Genomic DNA, 12,964 nt, shown 5'->3' with positions numbered 1-12,964 from the left:
ATAAAAAAATAAAAAGGTGATTAAAAAGTAAAAAATAAGAAAATAATTATAAAAAATAAACAATAATAAGATAAAAACTATAAAAAAGTAAAAAGCTAAATAAAAATTAAATTAAATTGCTTACAAAATTAAATAAATAAAAATAAAAAAAGAAGAAATAATTGAATAAAAAAATAAAAAGTGATAAAAATAAACAGTAAAAAAAAAATTTAAACTAGCCCCGCCCCAAGGACAGGTTCCACAATACGCCCCCCCCTCACGGGGCTGAGTGAATGCTGCCTTCCATCTGTCTATCACTTTCAACAACGTCCCGCATTCCCAGTGTGCTTTGCGTCTTTTTCCATGCTGCTTGATGTGACGCAATCTCGATTTCTCAAGATTGTACCACAACTGCAGTCATTCTTATATCTGGGCCAGTTACCCAGAAACTATTGAAGCCAGCCAACTGCAGGAACTCCTTTAACTTGCTAAAAAAAAGACCCTGAAGTTATTAATCTCTCCGGTGGTGAAAGTTTTCTGCAGAATGTACACTGAGTGGTCAGATTATTATGACCACCCCATCAGTACTTCGTTGGGCCGCCTCGTGACTCCACAAGATGTTGAAAGGTGATGCGAGGAATCTGACACTGCACTGTTGCCCTTCTGTTGTCTTGTACCAGTCTTGCCACTCTCCGTTCTGCCCTAACATGGACTAGTCGTTGACGGCCACAATTCGCACGTTCAGACCCAGATTTTCGTCTGACAGTCCAGTCTTTAAACACTTTAACAATGAGCCCGTGTTGAACATTTAACGAATTCTGCTGTTTTGCTGATACTCGCTCCATGGCTCGCGTCAACAATCATCCCACGTTCAAAGGCTGTTAAATTGCGTTGTTTACCCAAATCTTCAGAAAAAAATCACTTCTACTGTCGTGGTAAACAACCTGCTTCCCTATTATAAGCGTCTGGCCCTCTAGCAACGTCAGGTGGTCATAATAAACTGGCCACTCAGTGTATATGCAGTTAGATTGTGGCCTCGATGTGTTTTAATGATTCTTTTAATAAAGGTAGCAGTTACCGCTATTTTTATCATCTCAGAAGATTTGAAACTATTTTGGTCATAATGGGATAATTTGACTAATTTTTTTAAAGAGAAGCTGATCTCTGCCCTATTTTCTGTGCTGCGCTTCGATTTATGGTTGTCTTGTCTTCTGTCTTCCAGTGGACTGTGTTTAGTAGGACAGTGAATCTCCGCTGAAGTTGTATGCTTCACTGCCGCTGTCCTTTTCTGAGATCTCAAGGTCGTACTATAACCACAGGGAATTAACGAATAACCAACACTCATAGGATATAACCTTTACAATAAAATGAGATTCTGTCAGGTCCGAGGAGATTCTCACTAATTATGTCACTGTTTAATTAGGAGTCCATGCCTTGTGTTGACATTGCCTTAAAAAAGAAATAAATGATCAAATAAATACACCCCGATCTTCCCCTTCATAAAGCTACCTTGTATGAAAAATGACTTTCTAACAGTATAACCTCCATTGACCCTCTGTTATAATAAACGTTTGCAGGATATAACCTTTAAAGTAAAATGTATCATTCTGAGGCTCCAACAGGTCTGAATACATTCTCTGTGATGATGTCAACATGTACTAAAAAGTGTCTTATGTTGAATCTGCTTTAAAGGAGTTCTGAGGTCACAGCATGTACTATTCTGTTATAACATCAGCATTGTAATAGGATTACATACTAGAGTTGTTGTTGATAATGCAATCAAAGCTTGCTTGAAAAAATCCCATTTATGTAGTGAGTGCTGCCTTCCATCTGTCCATCACCTTCATCAAGTTCCTGAATTCCCAGTGTGCTTTGTGTCTCTTTTCATGCTGCTTGATGAAGACTACATATCCCATCATTCATTGCTTCCAGTGAGCAATGATGACAGATCGCAGATCAGAAAACAGATCGCAGGGAAAGGTTTACTCTGCTAGATCAAGCAGAGTAAACCTGTTTCTCTCCCGGGCAGCCGAGAGCCACTATCTAATAGCGGGAGACTCCTGGAGCGTCCGGGAGAGTTGGGATGTCTGGCATCATGTTTTTCCATGGAGCAGACAGGCATCTGATGTGAAGGGGAGACATTTCATCAGTGGAAGTCTGATGTGAAGGGGGCTCCTAGCGTGATAGGGGGACTCTGATGTGAAAGGATTGAGCTCCTAATGTAAAGCGGGCTTCCAATGTAAAGGGGGGTTCCTGATGTGAAAGGTGAGATTCTGATATGAATGGGGGGGGGGGGCCCCTGATATTAACAGAGGCCTCTGATGTGAAGGTGAAAAGCCATTTTATGTGTGCTTTGCATGGGGTCCCCACTTAAAACCCTGATCTCATCTGGGGTAAGGGCCTGATATGGATTTTGGTGAGGCCGCACGTTGTTTATTTTACATTTTAGACTTGTGTGGCTCAAGATTTTGAAATATTTTTAAAGGGTACTGTGACTGAAATGTTTGAGAAATGCTGGCTGTACTATGTGTTGGGGACAGCTTATGACACTTAGAGGAATAATTACACACTAGTTAAAATCAGCATTATAACATGGGATCAGTGAAAAAAAACAATGACGGTCTGCAGGGAAAGACAAATGAATATATAGGGGCAAAGTAATTACGCTGTTTAAATAGATCCTTTTGATAGTTTTCTTTAAAATAGGTATCGGTGTGGCCCTTTTAAAGGGCCGGTGTGGCCCTTTTAAAAATTTTATATCAGCATCTGCATTCATAAAGACCTTTGCTGCACTCTTGTTGATAGAGGCTGCCTGTGGAATTTAACCTTACACTTTATTATTTACTGTGGAAGTTGAAACTTCATTTAAGTGCTGCAAGAAAAGTAAAAATGTTTGCCACAAGCTATTTCCTGTAAGATTAATTATATCTGTAAACTGAGTAATTCCCAGATTTGTGAAGCATGAATTAATAGTAGAAATTGAATTCTCACCATATTTAATCAGTGAAATTGATGTAAAAATATTCACTCCAGTTTAGGAGTATCCTATAAATATACTAAGAAGGTGCAGGGGCTCTATATCTGTTAAACTGACAGTTTCTCCAGCAAAGTCAGTTTCTACGGAAGCAAAGCTATTTTAAATTATAATTCGATATTTGATTATGTTTTCAAGAATAAAGATAGCAGAGAGAAAGTATATTATTCATTTGTATAATTGTTTATTATCACAGGATACTGTATGAATATTTTGTATTAGTTTCAGATATGCCAAGCTGATGTTTGTAGAATGAGCAAGATACTTTCTTGTATATAAAGAGGTATAGACATTTATGACAGAGAGACCTAATCCTGACCCACTACAAAACATTAATAAGTCACCATCTTGAATATGCAGTTTAGTTTTCAGCAACAGTTCTAAAAAGTGGCATGTTGGAATTCAGAAGACAGATCCCCATAATTAGAACCGATGTGTGACACTGAAGCTGTCAGACATCGGCTCTATTGACCGGGAACTGACGGCCACATACCGCTGATAGCTGATTTCCCGATCTTCTCCCTGCAGAGAGCAGCGACTGTCAATCACCGCTCCCTGCAGGGACTCCCCCCTTTCCCTATTCCTCCAGCACTGATTGAAAGAACGGACAGGGGAGGAGGCAGAGCCAGCTGTCAATCAGGTGGCAGGGTGGATCCCAACTATATGCTGAGTTTTGGGTCACAGGAGGATATTGGTATATGTCCTCCTGTGATCCTAAAGAGAACTATGACAAAAAAAGGTTGGGCCATAGTTCTCTTTTAAAGGAGAACTATGGGGTTAAGTCTTTTCCCCATAGTTCTCCTTAGGGTAATGGGAGGACACAAACTAGCGTCCTTCCGTCACCCTAGGCTCAGTATACCGCGAGCTACAGCTCGCGGTATACTGAGACGCCGCAGCTGAAGCGGATCCCGACAATTGTGCCGGGATCCGCCCAACTGCGTGACTGACAGCTGGCTCTGCCTATCTAAAGGCAGAGCAAGCTGTACCCGCCCCTCCCCCGTCCGTTCCACCAGTCAGCACTGGCGGATCGGAGCGGGGAGGGGGGAAATCCAGCTCCTCCCCTGTCACGGCAGAGAGCCGTGACAGGATCGAGAGGTGAGCGAACGCCAGTATGTGTTCGCTCACCTCCCGATCTACTGAGCCGACCTGTGACAGTCTCATTGTCACAGGTCGGATAGAACTATGAGGTGAGTGAAAAGCACTCACCTCATAGTTCTCCTTTTAAAGATTTATTTTCCCTTCAGAAGAGGCATTTAAGGGGGTATAATCACCTTGCATAAGTACATAAATAGTCCATATGGTGAACTTGGTGCAAAGTTGTTCACTTTTAGATCATTGCAATGACAAGGAGGCACTCTTTGTGTGGAGGAAAAGAGGTTTAACTGCCACATACTGTACAGAAAGGATTCTTTAGTGTAACATGGCAAAATGTGGAATAGTCTTTCAGAGGGGATAGTTTAAACCACTGATTTAGTTTGTTTTAAAAAAGACCAGATGTGTTTTTGAAATCCACAAAATATAACTGGTTATCAATATTTATAAGTTAAAACACTACAGATTGTTGATCCGTAGAATTTGATTGCCTTTGGGGATGATGAAGGATTTTTGCCCTGTTGAAGCAAATTTGGCCTAACTTTATGAGGTTTTTTGTGGCTTTCTCTGGGTCAGCTGTGGGCATAGGTTTCTGTGGATGCAAGTTTTCATAATTTTTTATTTTTCATTGGTTGAACTCAACCTGACTAACCAGCTGCCTGCAATTTGCTTGTGAAAAATGTAACAAATACCATGCCTGGCACATGTCCTCGACCTGGTGGTGCAGCAGCTCATTATTAAATACCATAGCTTCCAGAAGGTCCTCCGTCAGGCCAGAAGGATTTGTGGCCACTTTAGGTGGTCATACTCAGCCATGGCTTGCCTAGCAGAAATAAAACACCAACATGAGCTGCCTCATCTGTGACACCCCCACGTACTGGAACCCAACTTTGTCCATGCTTCGGAGGCTGTGCCCACAGCAATGTGCCGTTAATGAGCTCTGGGGAGCTGGAATTCTTTTCAACAGGACAATGGCTATCATTCAGGATGTGTGTTGCATTTTGCTACCTTTTGGTGAGGCGGCTAAAATGGTGAGCTGTGACAAAGCAGGGATTAGCGATACGTTCTCTCTTATGTTCCTCCTGATAGACCAGGCACTAGTGGCACAGTAAGAGGAGGAAGAAGAGGACTTTCTCCTGCCTCAGGACCAGCAGGATCATTTGCATACTGCCTCCATCGCTGTGAGGCAGAGGTAGCAGGAGGCAGAGGATAATTATGAGGAAAGGGAGGGATGCTGGCAATAAGGAGGACAAGGAAATAGTGCAAGCTTCTTGGGAGATGTTTCACCACTCCCAAAGCCCGGGAGTTGGTGTGGTGAGATTGTTGAGGACACTGTTGTCCTCAGTGGCATTGATTACTCGGGAATCGGATCCTCTGCTGCAGACAGTTTGTGAATGGGGTCTTTTATGCTCAAATGTCTGGGCTAGGACTCCAGGATTCAGATCATCAAAGAGGGGGCCCACTATTGGATGACCACCCTTTTAGATCCCCAAGACAAGACAGATCTACTGCCAGCATCCCAGGGGGAGCCCAAAAAGTGCCTGTTGTAAGTCTGTAAGTCTGTTGTAACTTTGCAGTCTCTGGCATTCTCTTGAAAAATGTCTAATTTCCATCTGTACAGATATATTCTTACATAGAAATAAACGTTATTAGTAGTGGGTTTACAATACAGTATTTATATGAATCTTTAGTAAATGCATTATTTAGGGTTTAGAGAACCTGGTACATATAACTTGTAATTCAGACATGTCTTGTATAAAAAAGATCATGTTCAAATCCAATTATCGAGTTCTAGTCACTGGTTATGGATGCTGTAGTATTTTGGAGAAAATTCACAAGCAGCTGCATGAATAACAATTTTCACTAAATAAATGACTCTCAGGTGACATAGCATTAATAAAAGAAAACTATAACTAAAGTGGTTTATAAATGACTGTCGATAAAAATGAGTCTTCCAATTAATTTTTCTTTCCTTCTTCTTGTTATAGGCAAGTTTACACCAGTACAGGGGAATGGAGGTTTTAGTTTAAAAGACAATGAAAATATTTTTTGAAGTTTTTATACTATTTCAACTGTTGTTTCATATTTCTTTTTTTAATTATATATGTACAACCTTTGTTTTACAAATACATATTTAATATGTGACAATGGATTTTCAGGGCACTGTGGGTTAGCTAAAGATATAACACAAGGCAAAGATTGTTTTCAGACTGCCTTTGCCTTATAAAAATCTCAGACTAAGTTATCTGTTAAGTGATAAGTCATATCTCTGATAAGTCATTGAGTAAATGGGCTTCTGGAGCTGCTGGAGACTGTTCTGTCCCTGTGATCCTGTATTGGACAGGAAGTTCAGGGAAGCTGAGCTGTGTGTTGTTGTGTGCCAAGGGGGTCTTTTTCCCTTTAGCATGCATACTTTCCAACTATTTATAGGCGTTTATGTCTTCTTACAGTAGATAAGCATATAGAAGTGATGCTGTCATATAATAAAGAGAAGAAGATCTGCTGTGTTAAGTGACATCATTTCAGTCAGAGGCATCTAACAATGTGTGATAACCAGTCATCTCTGTGGTGTTGGTCACACTCCTTAAAATGTAATTAACAACTTATAGAGCCCTGCTATGATAAGCTGCCACTGCTGGGAGGATCAGATGGGATTCTCTGTAGACAATCAAGTAAACATTTTGTGACCTATTTCTTGTTGGTGAATAATGTTGTGTTCATATAATAAAAATAAGTGTAATATGCACTTGCAAAATTGATATATATCAGCTGTGCCCCTAAGGAAAGAAAAAGCTCATCTCTTGTATTCTATAAGGACTCTGGCTGCTTATTGCAATGATTTACTCACAACAATCAATAGTCAAGTTTGCAGAAAAAAGAAGCACCATGTTTTCTGTTAAAGAGTACCTGTTGCTGTTATGTGAGGAATGAAAGTGGGAAGTACTGCTGCACTCTGTATCCCTGAGTCAGTCACAGAGAGATCTTTGTGAGCCCTCCACCAGCAACTGTGCCCACTGTTGCAGTTTCGGTGTTGCGCTTGAGGTGTGCACACCCAGGGCTGTAGCTACCATGGGGTGAGTGAGGCACTCGCCTCAGGTGCAGCTAGGAGGGGGTGCAGCCGGGGCCAGCCTGGCTGCGCCCCCTCACCCCTGTTGCCATGGCGAGCACAGGGTACCATTGGCAACAGGGACGCCAAGTGGCCAACACAGCCGCATACGGTGTCTGCATGCGGGTGCACGCGTCCATAGACTTACCTTGCGTCTCTGCTCGTCTCCCAGCCGAGAATCCAAACTGCGCATGCGCCCGCCCCAAGATGCTTTGCGGCCGATCGAACAGTTTCGTATTATCGGGCGGGAGCGCACAGCAAAAACAAGGTAAGTTTGAACCGCTGTTAAAGCGTTTTTTTAAAACTGTTTGCCTATATCTACTGCTTAATAGCAGTAGATATAGGCAAAAAAAAAAACGGGAGGGTTTAGAACCCCTTTAAGGACCTCATGTCTGTATAAGTTGAATTCAAATTAACTGCAAAAGCATTCTTTGGATGTGCTTTGCTTACTCTATATATCTTTAATTATGATGCTAATGCTAAACTCCATTTAAAAATGACGGTTGACTGGCTGTTGTGTACCTTAAGTACCTTAACTATTAACAAAAATGTAGCTTATTTGTGTATCACTCAAATCATCTCTGTGTGCCTCTTCCTTCTGTAGGGTGACTGTTTTTGTTCCCCAGAGTTCCTGTGTGTGTTGTAAAGTAGACACCGCTCCAAGCTCGCTCCAGTGATGGACTACAATCTCAATATAAATTAGCAAATTAAACATGAGATTGTAGTCCATCACGAGAATTAGTTTAGAGGGGTGGCTACTTTGCAACACACACACAGGGACCATGGGGAACAACAGTATTCATCCTCTGGAAGGAAGGACAGTGTCAGCATGAATTCAGATTTGATTTGAGGATCTAAGGCCGGATGATACACAAATAAGGTTTGTTGTAGTTAAGGTGATTGAACGCATTTATAAGATGTAACTTCAGAGTTGAGTGCCACTTTAAAAAAACAAAACAATTCTTTGAAAAATACTGCACAGTTGGAACTTAGTCTTTTTATATGGCTTTACAGGCAATATGGAAAAAACACCAGCTCTTTAAATTACATGTTTGGGAGATGCCTTTAGGATGTATGTGGTGTTACAGAACAGTGTGATTGTCACAGAGAGCATCAGCTGGCATCATACTGTATATTTTGGATGTGTAATAGATTTTTTTTTATCAAGGTGTAATGGTCTTGAATTGACCAATGGAAATAGCAGCCACAACAGATTTAAAAGCTATAGGAAGGTTACCTACTAAAAACAGAAAAGCTAAAGCCCTCAACTTCGTACAAATTGGCTAGTGGCAAAACATTTAAAAGTCTATTTTATAAGCCTTTTTTTTGCAATACCACACAACTTTGTCTTCAAAACCACAACCCCACTTTCCCCGAATCCTCTCCCAGCCCGTGTCCCCAATTATTACCAAGATATTCAAAATATAGACCTCAGGTATGTGTTTGGTAGACAATTTCTAGTATCAGAACAGTACATGAGCCCTTAAATACGCAATAAATAGAGATAGACAAGGTAGGATAGAGATAGCCAAAGAAATATAGAACTATCTGTGAGACGATAGCCCCAAATAATGTACAGTGGATGGACAGTGTGTAAGAAGAATAGTTAGGTAGAAAATGAAAAGGGTTAGGTGAGGCAGGTTTTATCTTGAAATAGAAATGACAGTGCATTAGCTGAGAGACAAAAGCTATAAATATTTTTTAGCGCCAGAGACACAATGCAGGATTAACCCTGCAGCAAACATTGAAAAATTGGCAGCTGAGGTTGAGCTGCAGAAACATTGTGTGGTTCATTTTAATAAAAGTGAGCCAGTCCACATTGTCAGGGAAAGGTGGAATCACCTCTCCATAACAAAATCTTCTGCGCTGAAATCCCTCTCAGGCAGCTCATACTAAGCAAGCTCCTGCCAATTGTCCAGTCTGGACACCCAATAGTCCATCGAGCCCTTACTACTGAGAATGTTCATATTAGCCCTGGCCCCAATGTAGTCAGTAATCATGTTGTGGCCCATGATTGCTGCCTTCATCCAAGTATGGCCGCTGTGGTTAAAAAAAACTCTGAGTTGAGGTAGTTGCTGCCGCTGCTGCTCCTCTTTTCAGGTTTCAAAGGATCGTATGCAACAGAAGAAAGTTGTGGGTAAGGGTGATGATGGATGGATGATGGAAGAGGAGGAGTGCGGGCCTTTTGTTCTCATTGAGGTGGTTCTTCCATTGAGCTCTGTGGTGCAGATTCTAGTGTTTGTGAATGCATATGGTATCCAAATAGCTGGTAGTTTTACCATGGCTAATGCACTATGGGCAGAGGCTGCAAACACAATGGTGTTGTCAACAGCAGATATGTTTAATGAACCACACTGCAGAGCTCTGTGGATAATTAGACTTTTTAGTAATATGCTTCACTTGCTTATCTTTTTTTAACACCCCTTTCTTCTTCAGATGTCTCCTTCTCATGTACTTTAGCCAATTTTCACCTTCTGTATACCATTACATCATTATCTTGGTCAGATATGTCAACAATTGTACTACTGGATCAAATAGCAGAAGTTGTGGCATCAAGTAACCCTTGTTCAACTTTACCACTTCTAGCTTGTCCAAGGGCGCTATGATCACAGCAGTACATTTCTATGTGGAACTCATTAGCTGCCATACTTTGGTAGTGTTCGTCCACCTCCTTTGTTTCCTCAGTTATTCAGTTTTTGGGGATTAAGAGGAAAACCTTGAGCCACCGCCACCCGTGCCACTTTCAACCAATAACAGGAACAATGCAGATAGAGACTACTGGAGGCTTCAATGAAGGTGTGAGGAGAACAAGGAATAAGCGATACCTTGACTTAAAGTCATAGTGTCAGATTTGTCATTCTACTGTAACTAGGAAGTTAAAAAAGTTATACTTGAACAAGTTTGTGTATTGCACAGAATTCTTGCCACTGCTGCTGATCATACACTTTCTGCTGATGATGCTACCTTTTCTAATGTCCCTGACATTTTTTCTGGCTGCTCCTCAAATGTTAGAGCAATATATACTTATTTATTTTACTTGACAATGTGTACAAGACACTCAGTATCAGCTTATCAGTACAAACCAAAAAATGGCAGAACATTATTTTTTTACCTTAGTGGAAAACAATGCTTCACTTCTCTGTTAGAACTTTAGAAAACAATAGATGGGTCGTGTTTGTGTATGTATGGGAGATTCACATTAAGGATCTGTATGTATGGGTGATTGAGTTACTGACTGGCAGGGACACTGAAGCTTTCCACACAACTAGAAATCCTTCCAAAGAATATAAATTTGAACTGAACACCCAGTCACTCAACAGAAAAAAATGGAACGTCCCCATATATTGGAAAGCACATCCGGGACAGGGCTTGAACTCAACAGCCAAAAGTTTTACATTTCCACAGAGAAAAAGTATTAGCGGTGCCTCTGTGCATTGCCAGAAACCAGCAATAAAATGCAAAATAATAAAACTGCTGACAAGACATACATCACCAAAGAATATACTAAATTATATTTAACGTGCTCAGCAAGATCACGTCACAATGCACCACCCATAATGCACCCCAAGTGTAATGTAATGTATTTGTTGGTCATGTTGGTGGTTTCCTCTGTCCTGCAAATCTTTATATTAAATTTCCAGTTAGGTGTTTTTGCTATGTCTCCATTATCTGCAAAGAGGACTTCCCAGTCTCACAGTCCCAATGACCTATTTATGGCGTGCCACACCTTCTAGTGTTTCTGTATGCAATTCCTGGCATCCAGCATTTTTTGTCCATATGTCCCCATCGCATTTGGTGATGTTTGTTGTTACAACCCTTTGACATCTAGTATTAGTGTCCATGTTCCTCGAGTATCCAGAATCATTTGCGTCCATAACCCTTTGTATGTAGTGCTGTTTTTGTAGGTAGGTAGCTTTGAAAAACTATGTGTATTATGAATTAGTTAGTTCTTAAAGTTTTTTAACTGCAGTTGATCCTCCCTGCTAGACTGATTTACCATGCCACATTCAGTGCTGTGTTTTTGTGTGGCAGCGACCATTCTAGTAAAAGAGCAAAGCTTTCTTTCCCCATATCAGACCTGCCCCTTCATAATCGATAAATGGTGAATTGGTGACTGATAAGGGGAGTGAGCAATAACCAACAGAACAGGTGCAAAAGCCACAGATCGTGGTTACATCTGGACTGCCACTTACAGATGGGGCCGCTATTGCCCTGTCATTTACTTCCTTGGGTACAGAGGCAGCATCTGAACGTGGCCACCTGACATTCCTGCCACAGGAATCTGTAGGTACTTTCTGCAGGAATCATTGAACTCCCCATGTGAATGAAGCCTTTGAAGATCTCATACTGCAGACAGGCAGCTAGGCAAATCCACATGTCAGGAAGCTCACTGCTACTTCTCAGGAGGAATTTAAGGCAGATAGAAGATTTTCAGGGTATTGCAAAGCCACAACTAACCTAACAATATATTCGACAGTGGAGTTTCACTTTTTGAGTATAGGTCCACTTTAAACACTGCAGTTTAGGCACTACATCTGTGATGTGAGAATATCGTGCATTCTTCTAAGGAAGGCTTTGATGACACAGTCCCTCTTGATTGTCCGTGGGAAAGGTTGGGCAGGCATGGGGAAGGATAGTAGCCCTCTAGACTAGGTACTAAACATTTTTGCTTCAAACTGCCAAAAAAAATGTGAACAGAGGTAGAGGTGGAAAGTTTAGGGCAGTTATAAATAAAAAAAAAAGTCTTATCAACAACAGTTTTCTTTTACATTCTCCCAGTTCAATTGGTGGTAATGTATATGATGAACATGTGGCAGCCAATAGCCTCTTGGGAACAAAGGTAGATGGAACATAACTTGTAATACTGCTGCTCCACTATATTTATGGACACTGTATATTTATTTACTATCAATTTTAGATCATTTGGGCAAGTGCTTTCCTCTAGTAGCCACGTTAGTTGGTGTAAATGTAGAGGATGAAGCTTCATGTATAATTTAGCAGATAGGTTTAGGGTTGTAAGATACCATGGGGGAGCCAAACTGTCCTGGAAGTATCATTATCAGTATTACACCACAAGAACTGTAGATATAGGAACACATGCTAGTTTGAAACCTGGTTAGAAATCAACCCATTGTCTTTTTGTACAGTTGAAGTGCAAAGCAGTCTTGAGTAGCTTCTACTTTATGGAGGCTCTACTATGTGAGGGTGGCCATACCATCTCCATTGTTTTGTAGACAAAATGTTTACAATGGCCCTGTTATTTTGTATAATGGCTGTAAATTAATGATTGATAAAGCTATCCCATGTTGTTCCACCACTTTATGTCATTCCTTTTAGATAAAATATTTATTTACAATCATAAGTTGTACCTGTGCAAGCAGACTCCCAACTGATATTGACATTTTACCTACCACAGCTACAGTAGTTTACAAGTGTTTGGATTCCTAAACGTGAATAAAAAGGGCCACCAACAGAGAGAAAAAGTCCATTTGTACTGGAAAATCATTTGACAATAATCATTTTCATTCATTATATTATTGTTGACTTGTACAAAATATAGGCTCATTTGTGTGGCCACCCAAAGTGTAATTCATGGAATTTTTGGAACTTGCCAAGTACTTCCTGGTGCCCAAGGATGAAAGAGCTGGTTCAGCCCAGTGATTTGGTATGCACAAAACCCTAATCGCTTAGTTCCTTGCCCTGCCAGCAGAGCACTAGCAATAGGGCCAACACACCTGGATGATATACAACAA

The 12,964-nt window shown here is 40.8% G+C and overlaps 1 protein-coding gene across 3 annotated transcripts in view; it reads left to right on the top strand.

The window, feature by feature from the left end:
- KCNIP4 (potassium voltage-gated channel interacting protein 4) overlaps positions 1-12,964 on the top strand; it is a 478,128-nt gene that overhangs the window by 181,327 nt on the left and 283,837 nt on the right. The window lies entirely within an intron of this gene.

This window comes from Nanorana parkeri, unplaced genomic scaffold (genome assembly GCF_000935625.1).
Source record: "Nanorana parkeri isolate BGI_ZX_2015 unplaced genomic scaffold, ASM93562v1 scaffold543, whole genome shotgun sequence".
Taxonomy (NCBI): Eukaryota; Metazoa; Chordata; class Amphibia; order Anura; family Dicroglossidae; genus Nanorana; species Nanorana parkeri.
The sequence above is the reverse complement of the archived record's forward strand: the minus strand, read 5'-3'. Positions and strand labels throughout refer to the sequence as shown.